At 33.3% G+C, this 22,154-nt stretch overlaps 1 protein-coding gene across 15 annotated transcripts in view; it reads left to right on the top strand.

The window, feature by feature from the left end:
* The window catches only part of Syt7 (Synaptotagmin 7), a 432,298-nt gene that overhangs the window by 10,777 nt on the left and 399,367 nt on the right, over positions 1–22,154 (top strand). For 4 of the 15 annotated variants that reach the window (XM_017636913.1, XM_017636938.1, XM_017636931.1 and 1 more), the window contains exon 2: positions 12,098–13,362. The exons of the other annotated variants lie outside the window; for them this stretch is intronic. The gene's annotated coding sequence lies outside the window, so the exon portion shown is untranslated. The remainder of the gene's footprint in view (positions 1–12,097; positions 13,363–22,154) is intronic. 15 annotated transcript variants of the gene reach the window in all.

Below are 22,154 nucleotides of genomic sequence, written 5' to 3'. Positions count from 1 at the left end.
CTTTGAATTGCCATCAAATTATAACTTAAGAAAGTTTTATTATATGGCAATTGAGAAGTGCATATGCAAAAATTTCATAAAGGAAATTATTTTTATTTTAAGCTCGTGTCATGATTGCAAATATGCATTTTTAGCAAAAATTCTTTTTGGTTTGAGTTAGCTGGATATTTTGCTATGCATCTGCGTATTACTTTTTCAGAATTCGCTAATCCGTTTTTACTACTTTTGGTCACTGTAGTCCCATAGTGCGGGGCAGTTTCGCCTTCGTGTTTTCACAGCAACGTTAACGATGTGTATGCACGAAGTTATACTTTCGCTTCCCTGTGGGGAAAATCTCTAGTTTTGAACTGGTGCATTACTAGTATATTTAGAACCACTACTAGTTCGCGATAAATCTCTTTTGCATGCAAACAACTGGCGAATTTAATACAGTGATGTCATATNGAAATAATATGAACTAAACAAATAATTTGACCGGCTATATCGTCAAAATACCTCTATGTGCGCCGTATAGTAAAAGCAAAATTTGTAATTGTGTCCCGGTTAAAATGAGTGAAGTACAAAGAATATTCGATATTTTTTTTTTGTTTTGAAGAAACTATCTGCAAATATGTTCCCAAAGATGAACCCGTTTTTCACTAACCTTAAACTGGCACTTTGTTATATGTAATATTATGTTGCAGGATTTGCGGGACTGAAAAAATCATATTATTTCCTCTAAACAGTTATATTCAATATTGATATGTAAAAAAGACTAAACAAATCTACGTATTTACTTCTAATTAGGTTGACTTTATTGATAATATTTCCGAAAGAATGATACAGTCTCTTAAATTTCATATATTAAATTCGACATTATTTTATTGAATAATCAGGAACTTTTGATTTTGGTGATTATGCATATGTAATTTTGTAGGTATATGGTCAAAATCGCTATATGTTTTGGGTATTTTTCAGAAGAAAATATATCATAATAAGAGTTACAACAGTGTTTTATCCGATCTGAAACCATACCCGCTCGCTGTAATCCCAAAACTAGCTAAAACATAACGAAGGGCTTCCCTGCAGAAGGGCTTATCCATTTACAATTTACGCGAATGCATAAATTTATATTATTTAGCATTACAAATGAATTTCAATATACATTTTAACACACATATTTGATATAAACCTTAAGCAAATACTTTAAAGATGTATGAATTTTATAAATTAAAGAAGCAACCTTGAATGAACTCCTCCAAAAGGCCTTCTAAAGTACGTCCTATAAAAGCCCTTCTGGAAAGCCTTCTATGGGTAGCGCAAGAACAAGCCCTTCAATTGCTTCCAGTCCATACAAAAAAGAAAGGAGAAAGGTATGTGGAGTGGAAGACCCCTTGTCTCTCAGGACGGCTTTTTGGAAGGGCTTTTAACTCCTGAAATTTTATACTGGGTTATAAAATTATGTATATTTAGTGCAGCCATGCACGACGAACATTCTGGCAAGAATGTTCAAAACTCGCATCCGTCTTTTTAATCTTTTTCTGTAGGCCTGCAAATCTCGCGGATCCCGCATGTGTAATCCCTCATTTCTGATCCCGCAAAAATGACGCGGGATCCCGGGACCCCAAATTTGCGGGATTGGATTCCCTAATTGTAACATTCATATCTCACGTACGATGCAAAATATTCTTTTCTTTGAATAGACATACTTTAAGCAATGTTGAGCTATTTCGATTTGAATTAGGAAAAAGCTTAATTTACTTTATTTGCAAATATTTGTTGACTTTATTTCTCTTTTGAAAAAGTAATAACGTCAACTGATTTTATTTCGCATCACTATAGGAAAGAGTGTCAATTGACGTTAGTTCCGTTTGATCTTGTTGCCGTGTATGCTTATAAAAAATAATTATTTAATCAAAAATAGAGAGTAGGCACTGTGGCCAACGATAACCATCAGTTACCTCTGCATGGTTATAAGCCACGCAGAGTCCGCAGAAAACTCAGGTAGTATTGTCCGGAGTAGCATCAGACTAGGACGAGCATACTTTGAATTGCCATCAAATTATAACTTAAGAAAGTTTTATTATATGGCAATTGAGAAGTGCATATGCAAAAATTTCATAAAGGAAATTATTTTTATTTTAAGCTCGTGTCATGATTGCAAATATGCATTTTTAGCAAAAATTCTTTTTGGTTTGAGTTAGCTGGATATTTTGCTATGCATCTGCGTATTACTTTTTCAGAATTCGCTAATCCGTTTTTACTACTTTTGGTCACTGTAGTCCCATAGTGCGGGGCAGTTTCGCCTTCGTGTTTTCACAGCAACGTTAACGATGTGTATGCACGAAGTTATACTTTCGCTTCCCTGTGGGGAAAATCTCTAGTTTTGAACTGGTGCATTACTAGTATATTTAGAACCACTACTAGTTCGCGATAAATCTCTTTTGCATGCAAACAACTGGCGAATTTAATACAGTGATGTCATATGAATTGGGAATTGTCCCCCGCTGCATTACCTTTTCTATAGTTCAGAACCAGTCCTAAATGGGAACATATGGGATCTAGTTCGCTTTGCACCCATTTTCTATAGTTCAGAACCAGCTGTAAACGAAAAGAGTAACAAGATGCTTTCTATTTGGGTTACCATGGTAGCAATTTTTAATTATTTGCAAAGAAATGTATTTTCAATCAGAAATCTAATTTTTTTGAATGAATGTAAATTAAATTGTGCATTTGAAAACACGTTTACATACCTTTGGCTGTAGCTGAATTTGCAGAAGTGCTGACTGTTATTGGATATATTCCAGAAGGTCCCAAAATGTTAGGATGTTAACACAAATTTTAGTTTTGTATTACCAAACTATGAAAAAGCATCTGAGACGTGTAGACTGAAAGCGTATTTGAACGAAAAACCCGCCAAGCAAAAATCTATTTAAAGTAAACAAGCCCCCGCTGCATCCCTTTTTCAGTAGTTTTAAACTAGTTCGAAATTCGCCAGATGAGATCTAGTTCGTTCTGCATCCCTTTTTCTATAGTTTTGAACCAGTTCTAAATTCGTCATTTTAGGTATAGATTTCTAAAATTGTTTTTTAAAAGTACCACATATCGCTGCTTTTGAACTGGGCTCGATCTAGTTACTATCGGACTGGTTCGTTTTTGGCGATACAGATCTAGTACGGAACTATAAATTTGGTTCACCAATTCGGAGTTTCCCTACAGGGCTCTCACGCGCTTGGCACACACACTTATGGAGTTGTTTTAGTTTAGTGTGGCCGGCACTGCTTAAAATTGTAATACATGCTCAAACAAAATCTAGGTAGCAAAGAGGTTCGGCTTCAGCAAAAACTTCGGTAGTTTTTTTTACCGAAGCCGAACATTCAGCCGAATATGAAAATATTGCCGACACGGTTGCCACTTTGGTTGTTTCCAACCAAACTTGTTTGTTTTTATTTAATTTTACTAATTTGGTTGTTGGTAGTTTTTTCTCTGTTTGGTTGTTTTTGTAATTAGAGCAAATTTTTTCTTAACTAAAAGTACTATTGCGTACTGAATACCATATATGAATAAATGAAATTGCTATTTTTAATGTACCATGTAATATATGCGCATTTAAAAAGTAAATATGTGATTGAACGAACAAGTATTTCAATAATTTAAATAATAAGTGGATAACAAATTCGGTATTTTTATTTTCAAATTGTTTGTTTTTTCTTCAGAATTTGGTTAGTTATTTTTATAACAAGTGGCAACCGTGATTGCCGATTAATCGTCAAACCGGAGCTGAACAATTAGTAATTAAATTAGTAAGAAAAACTTTTGATTTTGTCGCAAGTAATTTGAATTAATTTTTCCACTTGTGCAGATATATAAAAAGCCAATGTGATTGATGAGCAGTTTTCGAATATATCTGTGGCCAAATATTGCTTAAAATTGTTATAAATCTTTTGAAATGTATAATACAGTTTACCTTGAAATATTTACATAATTTTGGGAGTGTAAAATTTTTCGAGTGCTTACTTTAAAAAGAGATATTTTAAAAGGACCTAGGAAGCGAGCTAAATTATACTAGGAACTTCTTAGTAAATAAAATAATAATAATGTTCATTTTCTCCAAAATTCATAAAATTTAGTATTTGCAGCCAAAAAAGTTGTGTAGGAGGTGGGCGACGTAATAAGAAATTCTTTATTATCTTCCAAGGCACACCGAATTTCATCAAAAAAGATTTTTTTTAATCTGTGCCTGTTTTTCTATAATTACTGGGCCATAATGCAAACCGATGTTGACGATCTTTCAGATTTATGCTTTTCTCGTTAAAACCAGAATATGAATACTGAATTTCATAAAAATCGGATAACGTTTACTATTTCCGCCCACAAGAGCTGTGGGCGTAGTAGAGCGTTGAATTTCACTATTTTCCACATGTCTTCAATCCTAAGTGCTGAACAGCGCATATACGAAATTTCAGCGAATTTCTAGTAGGGTTACTACGTGTCCCGTGGGGAAAATCTCTAGTTCTGAACTGGTGCGCTTCTAGTACATTTAGACCCACTACTTGTTCGCGATAAATCTCTTTTGCACGCAAACAACTGGCGAATTTAACACGGCGATGTCATAGGAATTGCATAACCTTTTATAGTTCAGAACCAGTCCTAAATGGGAACATATGGGATCTAGTTCGCTTTGACCTCCGTTTTCTATAGTTCCGAACCAGTTTGAAAATCGACAGACGAAAAAAGTAACAAGATGTTTTCAAACAGTCTTTTTGGTTTTAACTTGCTAGCGATTTTTAATTGTTTGCAAAGAAATGTGTTTTCAATCTGAAATCAAATTTTTTTGAATGAACGTAAATCAAATTTGGCATTTGAAAACACGTTTGGCTGTAACTGAATTTGCAGAGGTGCTTGCTGTTATTGGTTAGATTCCAGAAGGTCCCAAAATGTTAACATTTTAACTCAAATTTTAGTTTTTATATATTGCCAAACTATGAAAAAGCATCTGCAAAGTGCAGACTGAAAGCGTATCTGAACGAAAAACCAGTCAAGCAAAAATCTATTTAAAGTAAACCAGCCCCTCGCTGCATCCCTTTTTCGGTAGTTCCGAACTAACTCAAAATTCGCCATATGAGATGTAGTTCGTTCTGCATACCTAATTTCATAGTTTCGAACCAGTTCTAAATTATTCGTCATTTTAGATACAGATTTCTAAAAAAAAAACTGTTTTTTAAAAGTACCACATCTCACCGCTTTTGAACTGGTGGCGATATAGTTACTATCGGGCTGGTTCGTTTTTGGCGATAAATGTCTAGTACGGAACTATAAATTTGGTTAACTAGTTCGGGGTTTCCCTACAGGGTGCATAATGTGTACGTAAAGGTATACATATATCTATATATTAATACGCTAAACTAAATTTTGTCTCCGTTAGTTTGGCGATTCTACCGAACCGATTTCAAAACCAAGAACACCGTTGGAAAGGCATTTTTCCGTAGATGAGCAGAGTTTTTATGGTTTCACAATTGGTTGAATATTACGGCCAAAACCGTCATTTAAACACTTTCGAATTGTGTATACATGTTGCTGCAACATGTTCAATTTGACATGTTTCGCCTGTTGTTTCACTACACATTTGAAATTAAGCTTTGAAATAAAGATAAATATGAAGATGAAGAAATAAATGATAACGATGAAGTAAAAAAAAAGAAGGCAAAAGTGAAGATAAAGACGAAAATGAAGACAATGACAAATACGTAAGAATTAGGGTAACTAAAAGGGTAAGAACATTTCTTGAATTTATGAAGTGAAACTTCTTTAGCGGTAGTTGGTTGGTTTGGAGTAAATTGTCAAATTCAAGGGGAATAATGCACATAGAAATAGTTCTCAGCGGTTTAGCGGTTTGAGAATAAAAACAAAAACAAAGATGCCTAGAGGTACAGGCAAAAATGAAGATCAAAGTAAATTTAAACACTTTAAGGTAAAGGTGAAGAGGAATATGCAAAAATAAAGATAAATATGAAGAAAAGGATGAGGCTGAAGATCGATATTGTTATCGATTTAAAACTCGATATTTTTATCGATATAATAATCGATATTGCTATCGATAAAATAATCGATATTGTTATCGATACTGTTATTGATTAAATAACCGCTATTTCAATCGATATAATAATCAATATAATAATCGATATTGTTATCGATACAATAATGGATATTGTTATCGGCATAATAATCGATTAAATAATTGATTTTGTTATCCATTTAGTCATTTATATTGCTAACGATATGTACAATAATCGATACTGAAGATTGTTGTATTTATCGATGAATTCATCGATTTTACAATCGTTGTATTTTTCTATCTTTATGGATATTGTTATCGGTATTTTTAGCGACACAGTTATCAACAGGGTTATCGATATACTAATCGGAACATGGAATGTGATCACATTACATGGCAACACATCACATGATATTACATCACATAATATGATATCACATCACACGATATCACGTGACATGACATTATATGATATTACATCACATTATATGGCATGACTTCACATGACTTGACATCACATGATCTGACATCGTATGACATGGCATGGCATTACATGACGTGGCATCACATGATATGACATCATATGGTATGACATCAGAGGATATGACAACACATGACATGACATCCTATCACATCACATAAAATCACGCCACATCTTATCACGTCATCGCACCTCATCTCATCTACGTGAATAGAAAAAGAAAAGGATATAAGCAAAGATGTGAAAGATAAAAGCAAAGATGAAGACCAAGGTAAAGTTACCGATTTCAAAACCAAAAACACCGTTGGAAAGGTAATTTTCTGTAGATGAGGAGAGTTTTTATAGTTTCGAAATTGGTTGAAAATCGTCGTTTAAAAATTTCCATATTTGTGTATGGTTGTTTTTGCAACCTGTACAATTTAAGCTGTTTCGCATTTTGTTTTACTTCGTATTTGAAATTAAACTTTGAAATAAAGATAAATATGAAGATGAAGAAACACGTGATAACGATGAAGACAAAAAAAGGCAAAAGTGAAGATAAAGACGAAAATTGAGATAAAGGCGAAAATTGAGACAATGAGAAATACATAAGAATTAGGTTAACAGAGTTGAAATTTTCCGATAGGAATCGAAATAAAATCAGCCATAAAGGTTACTGAAATTTATCGAATCATCGAAGTTTATTATCGCAACGTATCGAATTATTTCAACTGATCAATGTTTACTGAGTTGTCGAAATTTATAGACACAGAAACTTAGTTGTCCAAATTTACGGATAGCTATCGAGCTATAAAAACGTGTGGGATTAACGAAATTTGTCAAGTTAAAGAAATTTATCAAGTTATCGATATTTATTGAATTATCATTATTTATAGACTTAACGAAATTTATCGAGGTGTCGTAATGGATGGAGTTCTTTTAACTTACAGAGTTATCGATAATTATTGATCTACTGAAATTGGTTGGTTCAACGAATCGAAGTTTATGGAATTTTCAAAATATATCGATTTATAGAAATTTCAAGGTTATATAAGCTTATCGACATATCACTGCTTATCGAATTTAATCGCCTTAACAAAGTGTAACGAGTTATCAAAATGTTTAGATAGTTTTCGAAAAATGTGGAGATGTCAAAAGTAAAAATTTATAAAGGCATCCAAAGTTTTTACATTTTTGAGTTATCGAAATTTATCGAGCCATCGAATTTTACAGTTATCGAAATTGGTCGAGTTAACGAATTTTGTTGAGTTATCGAATTTTAGTGTTCTTGAAATTCATCGAACTTGCGATATGTATCAAATCATTGAAATTTATCGATAAACTTGAATGTATCGGGTCAATTCGAAGTCCTGCCGAAGTCCTCCAAAGACCTTCTCAGATAAAAAAAAATTGCTACGTGTTAAGTTAGAAAACTGTCGAATTTCGACAGTAACTGGCTTTCTAGTACAGATTAAAGTTTTATGAGTTAGAAACTCGGAAGGATAAAATAGTCAAAGATTCAAAGTACAAACTTTGCATATAATGAACCTAGTTTATAGTTTTTCTATTTTTACTTGTAATATAAACATTTCCAAAATAAATGTTTTTTGATTGTTCTTCGTATTTTCTGTCTTTTTTAGTGCCTTATTTGGCTTTTTTTGCAATACCTAGTGCCTTTTCCTGCCTTTTTCGCTATTTTGTTTTGCCTTTTTTTGCCTTTTTTGCAATACCTAGTGCCTTTTCCTGCCTTTTTCGCTATTTTATTTTGCCTTTTCCAGCCTATTTCCTTATTTTATTTTGCCTTTTTTAAAGGTTTTTAGGTCCTAAAAATCCGTTCCCTGCTTATTACCATTCCTTCTCACATTTCTAACTTGCACATCGAACATTCACCGAAATTAGAGTTTTCTAACGTTGCGTATAAATAAATTTTTGTTTGAGATTGTCACGGGTTTAAGAAAATTATTTTTGTGAACAGTGACTTGTTTAAAAATATTGTTATAGATTTGGATATAGCAATGCTTTTGAAATATTTCACTGTGATTTTTATTGATAAAGCTTTGTTTTGTTACTGGTTGAAAACATCGTTTTAAATTATTTGATTATATAAAATATCGAGCCCTAACCGCCAAAATAACGTAAGCGAAATTTTTTTCAAAATTTTCTTTTTGATGCAGAAATATTCCTGGAGCATCTAGTTGCATTTCTGCATCAAAGAGAAAATTTTGAAAAAAATGTCGCTTACGTTATTTTGGCGGTTAGGGCTCGATATGTATAGGTTAAAGATTAAGCCCTTTTATTTATTTCTTTTTTTATTCAGTCTAAATCAAATCTACAGACCATTACAGGTATAACAAGTAAATAAGGGCACTAAATATTGGAATAATAAAATGTATCTAAAGTGGATTATTACAAAGATAGGAACTGATAATACTACGTAGAGGAGACCTTGGCAGCGAAAAATCTATGTCTAAACAATTAACTTCCGAGCATGTTGAAGTCCATCATTGTTATTTTAATCGGCCCATTCATGCTATAAACAGTTTTGCTTATTACAACATTAAAAACATAAAATCTTCGCAAATTTTCACTCGGAAAGTTGAAACTTACTCTGCCAAGTAGGGCAGGACAATCAATTTTTCCTAAAATATTCTCCAATATAAAAGAAATAGATAAAAATAACGTTACGCAATGTCATTAGTTTAATTAATAGACATCGAGAAGGATATGACATACATAAGATTAACAGAACTCAAACACTTTTAACCGACTTCAAAAAAGGGGAGGTTATCAATTCGCCGGAATACATAACTTTTTTACCACGTGAACCGATTTCAATAATCCTTTTCTTATAGGAAAAATGGTACCTCAAGGGTCGTCCCGTAATTTGGTTTAGAGATCCGATGATTGGNTAAACGTTTTAAAATTCATAAACTGCACTTTATTTACATAAGATTAACAGAACTCAAACACTTTTAACCGACTTCAAAAAAGGGGAGGTTATCAATTCGCCGGAATACATAACTTTTTTACCACGTGAACCGATTTCAATAATCCTTTTCTTATAGGAAAGATGGTACCTCAAGGGTCGTCCCGTAATTTGGTTTAGAGATCCGATGATTGGATCACGAAGAAATTAACGGTACCCCTAAATTTGTATATGAGAATTGAAGTCGGTTGTGTTCTTTCCTTAAAAACTACTTGTTTAATAAAAAGTTCTATAAACTCAAGATGCGCTCAACTTTCCAAAGTACCTAATAAAAAATTTTAAAAAAGAGTCAGTAAAAATAAATTTATTGATTCCATGAATTTTTGCACTTTTATGTTATTTTTTCGATTTCTGGTTTCTGGTTTTCGATAGATGGTGATTTTTCACGATTGCTAAATTTTTTTAATATTTCGAGTTCCGAAAAAATTAACGGAACTCTCAACAAAAACGAAAAATTCATACAAAACGACGGACGAGAAATGGAAAAGAAATTTTCTTCTACCAAAACCCACCCCTTGTGTGCGCTACTGATATGCACAAGATCCTGAACTGCTCTATAACTTTATGACAAGCTCTTTCATGGCGGAAGTCCACTCGAAGTCTGCATTGCTCGCCTAGAGACGACCGCTTCATAAAGAATGCTTATGGTCTGATTATGGCAACTTAGCGTAACTTACGGCTCTCTCTTAAAAATTCTATTAAATGGGTGTTGTTTATAATTGAACAGCCGAAACTTAACGCAACTTAATGCCACCCGTAATCTGTTTCATTTTGATTCTCTAAGTTCTACGCTCCGTTTAGTTAAGTTAAGTTACCATAATCAGGCTTTTAGTTTAGATTTTGCTCGCACCAGGAATCTAGCTTGAGTTTTGCCGAGTATACCGACACAAGAGTTTAGTTGCGTCAACTAGATAAATATTTTTCTCCCCATACATGATTTGGTTGTAGTTACCAAATCTTGTGTTGAGAGGAATACATTTAGTTGACGTAACTAAACTCTTTTCTAACTGCCATACCTAAACAAAAGCGTCAGCGTTGTCTGGCTGTCAAAAAATTCTCATGCCCATACAATTTGTATGAAGCATACCGAAACAACGCGGCGTCAACGCTGAGCGGTTGGAAAATCCGATTTTGACAGGGCGTTAGGAATTGAAGTTGGCTGCAGAAAAGGGCGAAACTGTCATTCTCGTGTTACACACAAACAAACATATGCTTATTGTTGGTGTTATTTCTGCATTTGACGTAGCGTTGACGCTTTTGTTTAGGTATGGCACTTCGGCGCTAACGCTAAGCGTCAGAAACCGCTCCGCCCAACGCTTTTGTTTAGGTATGGCAGTAAGTGTAGTATGCACTTCAAACCAGTGAGTCAAACGCGTCTCAAAAATCTGTACCTTTTTAATTTTTGTGGCAGATCTATGAAACTTTGCACATGTTATCTCAAATATATAGGCATTCAAATGATATAAAAATTTCTAAATGAAACTCTTTATTATTAGCGATAAAATCAGCCAAAGTTAGGAATAGCATCTTTTTCGAACAAAAAAATTTCAGTCAGTATTTTATATTGGTAACTCTGAAAAAATTATTCATTCCTTGTTTAAGCTAAAGTAACAGCTATAGTCAAAGATGTAGCACCAAAATTCAAAATCCATATACCCCATGAACAAAATCTATTTTTGTATGGAAGCAAATGCGCACCACCCACGAAAAAAGTCCTCAAAAATCAACGGTAATTTTCAGCTACTTGAAACTGACATTCTATTAAACTAAAATTGCATGAGCTAAAAAATGTTCTAAATTTTCTGATAAAAAAGTTTCAAAAATTTGATGACAATTTTTGATGTTTGATAAATTTTTGTGAAATTCGTGCAAGCTTTGAAATTTTTATTCGTGTGGTTTCTGTTATGGATTGAACTATATTTTAAGTGAAAACAAGTAAATAAAAATAAGTTACAAACAATATCATTTTGAATTTTGGTGCCATATCTTTGACCATAGCTGTACGTTACCAATAGCATAAATAAATAAATGGAATAAAGTTTCAAAAAACTCCTTTGAAAACGCACTTTTTGCGGATATATTTTCAACTTTGAGCTCATTTTTTATAAGATGCGTTAAAAACATGAAACTTTGAAATTATTGATTTCAGAATAATTTTGATATTATCATTTTCATATAGATATCTCAAAAAATTTGACCCTCGGAAAATTCAATTATGAGACGCTTAGAGTAATGCTGATCCACTGTGCGGCGACCGAAATTTATTCTTTCGTTTTTTTTTGTAAACGAGCGACAAAATAACGCTAAACTCAGGTAAAATTTCTTTTTAGCTACTTAAGCTTGATATCTGGCAAGAAACATGTGATAAGTTTAATGGGATTTAGACACAAAACCCAATAGAAATGAGTAAGTATGCGAGGTATTTGCGTAATGTGTATACTTATTTAAAATATAAATCTTGTATATACGAAAACAAAAATTTCCCTTTCCACTCTCCCATTGCAAAAGAATGCACCTAATATATTTTTTACACCTATCCGCCATATAGTAAATAGAAACTGATTATTGAATAATTTCCAATACAAATACTATTTTTGAACATCATGATTTTTTTCAGACGCCTGCCAGTAAGTGAACTAAAGAAAATTACAATACAAATGTGATTCACATGTACCTTTCCTTAATGTAACAAAAAACAGTAACTAAACATATAGACACTATTACAACCAAAAATAAAAAACTACGATAACATCAAAAAATAAAAATACGGAGAATAATCCAATTAAGGTTTATTTCGATAATAAAATTAAGTTCTAATCAAATTTCACGGCGCAACTACCACAGTGGAAAAATATACACCGATTAATTTATTTTAAAATATACAAGGAAGTTTGATTACAACAATCACACCGAATTAAAAAATTAAATATATTCATACACAAGAAAATACATGCGTCATATTCGTTTGTTATATAAGCGATGCAAACGAAAAATATTATTTTAAAATGCATACATGCAGAAATATGAAAAATTTGCCTTTAAATACCAAATAAAGTGCTACTGCAAACTTAAACCAAAGAGAAAAGTGAATAATTCTAATAAACGTCAAATAAAAACAAAAATAAAAGTTAGGGAATAAAAAAGGATCGCCTGAGTAAATCTTATATCAACGAATTCAAGAAAGTGATCACGTTTTTTGTAAATAAACCCGTAAAAATTTAACACTGAAAGAAGAAAAAAAAATCGCTAAGCCGTTAACAAATTGTTAATGTGAACTTTATGAAGATGTGCGTCTATATTTTTTGAATATAAGAGTTACTTTGCACAAAAATATCAAACTAAATTGTTAGAAAATAATGGAAGAGTAATAGAAATGCATCGGTGTTGTGGAATTTAAGTAAAAACATATGACATAATACTTATGTTTGTGATGAGTTAACAAAAATAAATTATATTTTAATCAAAAGTTAATGAAGATGAAATGAATACAAAATCGTAATGCAAATATTTAATAAATAAGGTCGAAATACAATAATAATGAAATGTTTGCCATAGAAAAATGAATGCTTAAACTGATTGCTGTACATATGAAAAATATTTGATAAAAATTATCACTTCAGAGTAAATGACAGTACTTAAATTAAAAATACCGACATGAAAAGTAGTGAAATTTTATGAAAATAATGTAAAACAATGAATACTAAAAACATTAAGGGTACTGAAACATTTTACACACTTCCTCTTTAAACTCGCAAAATGTCTTAACAACATTGGCTATAAAAGGGATGAGAAAAATTTAAAGCTAAATTCTTTAAGTGAAAGTTACTATTTAAAAGCTTAATGAGCACCTGTGTTTGTCTCAACGCTCGGGCATAAAGGAAGGTAAATATTTACATACATAAGTATGCAAACACTTTTACATAAGTATCCATAAACAAGTCTGCTCTTGCTCATTAAATTTTTATCTTATGATTATTAAAACATACTACTTTTTTCTCATTTGACGTATTCTAGGTCTCAATATAGAAACTTGAATGTGCATATCGAATGGCCCATGCCAGGGAATCCAACTCGTGGGGAATTCCCCAGTTTGCGTAGGGAATCGGGGAATGGGCTAAAATGGCTAAAATAACCGTTGATTTTTTAGAATTTTATTTCGGGTAAAATCGGGGAATTTCATTGTCGAAATCGGGGAATTCTCAAAAATGAGTTGACTACCCTGGCCCATGCCAACTGTCATGATATTCTCTGTATTCAAACTGGTTTGAGGCATTCGCACATAACTACCCTTTTCGTCATAATAGGTTTGTTCTACAAAAGCCCGAGGGATCCCGCGTGTGCCCTAAACAGCCCAGAAAACGCTAGAATAAAATTATAGTTAAAAAACTAAAAACCGCTTTTATTACAACAAGAACTAAAAAGTATAAAATAATTTGTAGATATAGCGATTCCATTTAAGAAGAATAGGAAGTTCCCTAACCTGATTTAATTAAAGTTTTTTAAATTAGCTAAAAATAGGATTAAAGTGACTGACCCGTAGTTATATAGTCAAAATAAAGTGCACTGTAAAGTTAGTTGCATCTTTTTGGCATAACTTTCAATGGGATATCTGTAAAAAAAAGTGAAGTTAAATAAAAATGGGTAATAGAGAGCGAATACATTCGACTTTTGGATCGTAAATGTCTTCTTCTTTGTGCACGAAACAGACCGGACTTTTTTTCCGGGCACAAATGTGCAAAAAGGTAATTTTAATTAACGGCTGTTGTTGTTTAAATCTGAAAGCAAACTTTACAAAACACAAAAGTGGAAAATACCAGAGAATTTTCAGAAAATGTAGTTATTTGATAATTTTATTAGCCATATAAGATACATACCCCTAAAATCATTGTTTAGAGCTGATATATTGAATCCGGAGTTGACAAATTTTTGACACTTGTGAGAGAGTAACTTATTTTTACGCCCTAATTACCGGAGCAGCCCGGAAAGCGTGTGGAACAGAGCTAATATTTTGTGTACAAGAACTTCTTTTTATTGTGGTAGTGCGAGTCGCATTTGACATATATATTTAAATTTGTTTTGACATATTTAACATATATGTGTGCCCACTAGGGTGGTCCACAAGTAAAGTCGGAATTTTAATTCTCTCACCCCCTAGGACTGTTCTATACCGAAAAAATATAGCCCTATTTTTATACCTTGCATGAGCATGAAATGGTATTAAAACTTTGGTCCGATGTTTGTAAGTACCAGAATAAGAAGAGATAGACCCATTAAAATGTATACTAAAATGATAAGAACGTCAAGCTGAGTCGATTTAGCTATGTCCGTCTGTTTGTATGCAATTTAGTCTCTCAGTTTTCGAGATATCCGAATGAAATTTGGTAGGTGCGTGTATTTTTAAAACGTATTAATCATTTGTCGGAACCGGAATAATCGGACCACTATAACATATAGCTCCCATACAACTGATTGTTCAGATATGAGATTTTTCGTTATAACTCCTCCATTCATGTAGCTAGGCACATGAAATTTCGCACTGTTTTCACTCATTATTAACCGAATACTTACAGTGAAAATTACGATGATCGGGTCACTATCACTTATAGCTCCCATACAACCAATTGTTCAGGTAAGCGATTTTTTGTTATAACTCCTCCATTTATGTAGCTGGGATCATAAAATTTCGCAATGTTTCAACCCATTATCAAAAGAATACTTACAGTGAAAATGGCGAAGATTGGGTTTCTATAACCTATAGCCTCTATACAACTGATTGTTCAGATATACAAACAGGAAATTTCTCACTATTTTCACTCATTATCAACAGAAACTTTACAGTAAAATGAACAAAGATCGGGTCAGTATAACCTGTTTATTGCCGCCATACAACTGATTGTTCAGATATGGAGTTTGGTGACAGGTAACAAGAACAACGTAAATAAGGTCAATTGACATTATTACCTTTTCAAACGCGAAATAGAGTCAACAAAAATTTGGAAATAAAGTCATTGACGCTATTTTCTCATTCAAATGGAAATAGGGTCAACAATGCTTACAGTATGTCGATTCATAGAAAAAAATGTTGTTCTTACAATAAACATTGTCCCGTAAGTGTTGTTTTTTAATAGATGAAAAAGGTTTTTGCCAAATCCTCAGTGTGGTGCTATTAATCCACACACAATCATGAACCACCAATTGATTTTATTAAAAAATTTAAAATTACGAATATAGTAAAAACACGATGCGAAAAACCAAACGCAAAACGCAGCTGGAATACGAGAAATATTTGAAGAAAGAGTGTAGAAATTAAAACACTGCACGGATACATTTGAGTCGCCCAACAAGACATTTGTTAGCATCGCAATTACTTACTCTCCTTATCTCTCCATTCTCTTGTAGAGTGTGGGCAAACACAAACCGCTTGGAGTATGCGAGAGTAAAAAACCGATCAATAGCATGATAATAACATAGTAAGGTAAAACCGTTCTCTCAACTCGTCGGCCATGATTTTTTTTTTGAAGTTTGCATTTTACAACATTTTAAAATCATATAAAATTGGGAGTAAAAAAAAGAAATTGTTCAAAGTTGTTGTTGTTTGAGATTGAAAATGAGAATGTGTGAGTGAGTTTGTGTGTAAAATTTTAAAATTAAATTGCTTGCAAACGTCAAGAATTTAAAAAATTCCTCTCAGCGGTTTTACCTTCCTATTTTTTATCATGATCAACAAGGCGAATCAATTACAGGTGATATCGATAGAAGCTATGCTTCTTCTTATGAGCACGCTTGTGTCAAATTATCGTCTGTTTTGCTTTGTTTACATATTCGCGTATACATACACATATACGTAAATATATACCCTGCAAACAAATGCTACCGAAATCTTTAAGTGTATCGGAAATTTGATACGATTCTATTAGGAATCTTTAACACGTTCACTGCCATGTGCGCCACCGGTGGGTCACACACATTTTTCATCAGAGGCCATGTGCACCGCCGGTGGGCACGCGTCGTATGATTTTGTATTGATGATTTTAATGCGGTTTGTGAGTGGAATTATTATTTTTTCTACTTGGCACATTGATAATAGTCATGTTTATATTATTTGAAAACTATACGGATGTAATTCTCATATTTTAATATTTTAATTCAAGAATGTTTACAGTATGTAAATTATATAATAATTGGAAACAAAACAGGTGATATTCTCTTTTAAGACTTATAATTATAAAAATAAGAAGTAATACAAAAAATTTAGTGTTTTTTGTTGAAACACTCTAGACAAAAAGCTGGATTTCCGTCGCATGAGTTACAGTACGTCGATACCTTTTTTGCTTTTTTGGCAGCTATGTTTCTTCCTTCGTTTTTCGTGATTTCTTGGTAACAATTTGCGCACCGTTTTCTGATTTTTCGGCATCTCTAGTTTCAAATTCTTTCAATATATGATTTTTCAAAGATGTCGATGGTCTTTCAATATTTTCCCCACAGAGACTTTCACAAACGGACTATCTGAAGTTCAGAATTGATATGTTCTTGTTCTTCTTGCATATAAACAAAGCGTTTACCTTCGAAGTGGAAAGCAAGTATTCAAATGCAATTTTGTGGTACCATCTGATTGTCTTACGTAGTGGTGTAAAATAACAAGACATTTGGTCAGTTACGTCAATACCCTGCTTAGCATGATTATACTCGAGGATAATTTTTGGTTTTTTTTATATCCTCGCCATTGCAATTCCTTTTTCCTGTTGGAATTTCGTCCAAAACGTGTTTTGTGCTTAGCATCATTACGTCACGCTTGTCTTTCCATTTCGCCACTAGAACACCAGAAGCTTCACGTCCAATAAAATCCTTCTGTTTGAGCTTAGGTTCTGTCAGCGATCTAGTAGTATTCTGGCTAGAGAGACGGATGTATAAAAATTGTCAGTTGCAATTGTTCTGCCTTTGTCTAAATAATTTTCAGCCAGATCTAGGACAATTTGAGTGCTGTGCGATGTTGTAGGGGTTGGTACTCCTCTTTGGTTGTTGTAGTTATTTCTCCCAGCATAAATACTGCTAGGTATGTGTAACCATAAGGATCACACAATTTATATACCTTAACCCCATATTTATGAGACTAACCGGATTGTACTGCCGAAATTGAAGCCGTCCACGCCAGGTAATCATGGACTCGTCTACTACTAGTATTTCTTCTGGAGTGTAATTTTTCTCAAGGACTTCCAATAAACTGCTAATTTTTCTTAACCGATTACTTTGGGTTATGGAATTGTCCGAAAAATGTATAAACTTCAAAAGCAATTGAAATCTGTTTCGCATCATAATTTTAATAACGTATGAGTTTTTATAAAAATTATTAGTGCTCCAGTACAGGGATATAGCTGGATACTTGACGATTCCCATGTATAGGACCAGACCAAGGAATTTCTTCATCTCTGGAATGGTAGTCTCTACCCAAGCCTTCATTCGCGAATTCCAAGGATGGGTCTATTTCGGACCCAATTGTTGGCATTCAAATTCGTTTGGATAACAATAAGCTCATACACTTCTTCGGTTACCATCAAATTATACACATCGATAGGTTCCATTGAACAGACATTAACTTCCGGTGTATTATTTGTAGATGTTGACTCAAAAGTGAAGGACTTCAAAGACGCTCCACTTACATTATTCCAGATATTTAGGGCTGGGTTTGTAGAAACACCATGTTCAGACTGAGCATCTGTAGACGATGATGAATCTACCTCCAATTGTTCGCACGAATCGCTGGAATCAAAATCTGATGGGACATAGTCATCCGATCCAGACGGTTCAAAGTCAGTACCATCGCTCCCCTCCTCCCCTCTTCCTCCTCGTCTCGATTGCGACTTCCATAAAAAACGCTTGGTTTTACTGAATAATCTCTATTCGCCATTTAAAACTGAAATGAATAATAGAAATAAAAAGTTGAAATTACTGATGTGACCTCCGGTGGGTCACACGGCACAACTTATATACATGTATACACATCTTTAAACACATAAATTACAACAGAAAATGTTAACAAAACACACTCAGCATATAACTACTACGAAAAGATGACTTTAAAACAAAAAAATTTATTGGGACCTGGGGAACGGTTTTTGTATGGCGGCAGCGAACGTGTTAAAGAAAAAAATTTGAAGCGGTTGACAAGAACTAGTAACGAAATTTCTGTACGATTTCTTAGAGAAAACTCTTTAAAAAATTGTGAAACCTTTCAGAGTTCAATTAAATCCTGGTATGCAGGGTATACATATACATGCGAATACGAATACATAAGGNTTGCGCTTACTACAAGCAAGCGTGTAGTATTTTCTGTACTCGTTGGCGTAGCGTCGTGTGCCTGTATTGCGCGATCGAGGCAAGTAGTGTACACGATTTGGCTCAACAGAAGATGTATAACTAGCATTCACGGTGGAGAGCATTTACACTTGCGATGAAGAGTGGTGGTTTTGCGCGGAGAGATAAGCATTCTACTTTGGAGTAGAGTATTTGCAAGCGTAGAAGAGACAAATGTAATTCTGCAACCCTTTACTAGAAATGATCCAGAACTTGCAAAACATATTTCGTTTCCACAAAAATAAAGCGAACACTATTAAATTGAAGAAACAGTCCATGTCCAAAAACCCCGGAGGAACACTGAAAAAATTCTGTGTTTTAAATTAGCATATTTTGAACGAATTTGGAATGTCTAAGGTGGAAAAGAAACCAACCTTTCTATAAGGAAACAATTATAGAAAAGGAATTTGCTTACACTGTATTTATGTCACCGCCAGCAATTTGTGACGTTCGCGGCGTAGCGTGACGTGGTGTGGCGCGTGGACGCGGGCCGCCGCGAAGCTAAGCAAATTTAATGCTTGAAAGAGCAATAATGTTAATGGATTTTATTTCCATTTTGAAAAAGTAATAATGTCAATTGACTTTAGTTCGCACTAGGATGGGAAATAAAGTCAAATGACCTTATTTCCGTTGTTCTTATTACCTGCCACCATGGGGTTTTACTCCTTTATTTGTACAGCTAAAACCAATAAATTTCGTAAGCTATTTTATAAATAATATTACAAAGTCTACTGAGAAAATCAACAAAATCTATGCTGTACAAGTTCTATCTCCTATAGGACTGATTGTTCAGATACCAGTTTTTGCGATATATCTCCTGTACATATGTAGGAAGCTAAGCCCATTAAATTGTGTTTCCGGTTTACATACTGCTCACACAGCAGTGAAAACCACTTAGATTATACTATTAAGGTATATCTTCGATACCTCTGATTGTTTATATATGATTTTTTATATATGAAACTTCTCTGTCTATGTATGCTGTGAATAAAAAAATATTTTCAAATGCAGTAATCTGTTAAAGTAAAATTTTCAGATGTTCGTGAAAGGTATGAAGTGCTTCTCTTACTTGAGTATTTTGAAATAAAAAAATATTTAGGGGTCGCTCAAAGCGCGCAAGTTTTTCATGTATTTTATTTGGGAAACACAACTTTTCATAGAAATGGTATAGAATTCTTGAAAATCAATATTTTTTGATAGGAAAACTTTTGTTCTCTTCAGGAGACTTCCAATAACAATATCAAATTGTTTATTTAGGCATTTTTTTTTAATATTAAAGATTTTTTATTTATCCCCCATTGAATTTTCTGGAGGTTTTGACGGACCTATAAAATGTAGTTACTATGAAAAATATATTAAATAAATAATTGGGTATTATTATTGGGAATCTCCTGAAGAGAAACAGGGTTTTCCGATCGAAAAATATTAATTTTCCTAGGGGGTGAGAGCATTAAAATTCCGACCCTACTTATTTTGGACCACCCTAGTGCCCACACATACGAGGAGTTTTTCTACTTTTCATTTGCCACATTTCGTACGAGATATATATATCTTAATATATGTATAAAAATCCCGTGCCACTGTGTTCGTTTACGCTAATCTCCGAAACCGCTTAACCAATTTCATTGAGTTTTTGTGGGTGTGTATTGTTGGTTCCTACTTAAAAGATAGGATTTTTTTTCATCGAAACTTTTTCTATGCTTCTCGCATCGTGCTTATCTTAATATATAACAATCCCGTGTCACTGTGTTCGGTTACGCTAATCTCCGAAACCGTTTAACCGATTTCAGTGACATTTTGAGGGTGTGTATTGTTGATTCCAACCTGAAAGTCTAAGTATGCACCAGAAAATATAATAACAAAATCTCTAAACTTTGTGCAAAGCTCAGGAAAATTCATTAAATTTGCACGCTAATTTGTAACTTTTTATTCCGATTCAAAGTATGCAGTTTTATAGCCCATTCAAATTTAGTATAACAAAGTGTAAGTTTGAAGTCGCTAGAAAATCGCATTGATTTTTGGTAATTTTTTTCACGCAAGTTCTTCCATACAAAGTAATTCGACAATTATTTTTTGTATGGAAAAAAAAGAGCAATACCTTCCACTAAAAAAATTGCCAAAAATCAACGCGATTTTCTAGCAACTTTAAACTTGCACTTTGTTACACTAAATTTGAATAGGCTATAAAAATTGCCAAAAATCAACGCGATTTTTTAGCAACTTTAAACTTGCACTTTATTACACTAAATTTGAATAGGCTATAAAACTGCATACTTTGAATTTTTTTTTAATCTGAATAAAAAGTTGCAAATTTGTGTGCAAATTTAAAGAATTTTCCTGAGTTTTGCACAAAGTTTAGAGATTTTATTATTACGTTTTCTGGTGTAAAATGAACTATTTTTTATAAAAAATTATCGAAAATAAATTTGAATAAAAAACTTAGCATATATGGCGAAAAATTTACTGTGCCAATACTTTTGTTCGTCACTGTATATGTTATCATAACCCTGCAAAATCGTTGGGTCATGTAGTCTATTTGTGGTAAATTGGAGTACTTACAAAAGTGTTCCTCTGTCATGCTGTAGCGGACCAACTGGTGTCTCTGCGCTAGCTCATTGTTTGTTATCCGATCACTGCTCGCGTTTTAACGAAACGTGATTGAAGTTGAGCATTTGAAAGCGCATTTGCATGTCTGGCTGTAGCTGAACGTGTAGAGATGCTCGCTGTTAGTTCTTAGCTCCCAGCATGTTCGGGTTCGAAAACCGTCAGAGGCAACATGTAATTTTTAATTTTTGTCTTGGTTTTTATTAATTTCGAAAAAGTATTTGAGAAGTGAAAAACAAAAGCGTGTACAAACGAAAAAATATAGCAATAATGCCATTGTTAATATGTTGGAGTAGTTTTGTGCTACTCTGATGTAATGCGGGGATGGAGTATATGGTNATTTCGAAATATTTCAGTTTCAAGCATTTCTGAAATTTACCGTTATATGAAAAGCCGCCGTAATTTTAGTCCGATTTCAATAATTTTCAACGTTTCTCTTTTATATGGCAAGCATAATAACCATCCCGAGTTTGGTACAAATTGGTAGAACAGTTACCGATATACAGTGCCGAACACAAGTATTTTGAATAAATTAGCTTTAATATTTACCGATTTATCGAAGATTTTCTATTTCTCTAAATTACCGTTATATGGGATGTGGGCGCGATTATTGTCCTATTTTAAAAATTTTCGGCCATTTGGTATGCTGTACAAATGCCAACAACTGTGCCAAGTTTGGAAGAAATAAGTGGGCGTGGCTACGCCCATTTTCCAAAAAT

This window comes from Rhagoletis zephyria, unplaced genomic scaffold (assembly GCF_001687245.7).
Source record: "Rhagoletis zephyria isolate East Lansing unplaced genomic scaffold, Rhagoletis_zephyria_1.1 Rzeph_scaffold_00127, whole genome shotgun sequence".
In the NCBI taxonomy this organism is placed as follows: Eukaryota; Metazoa; Arthropoda; class Insecta; order Diptera; family Tephritidae; genus Rhagoletis; species Rhagoletis zephyria.
This window is presented reverse-complemented; position numbering and strand designations above follow the sequence as displayed.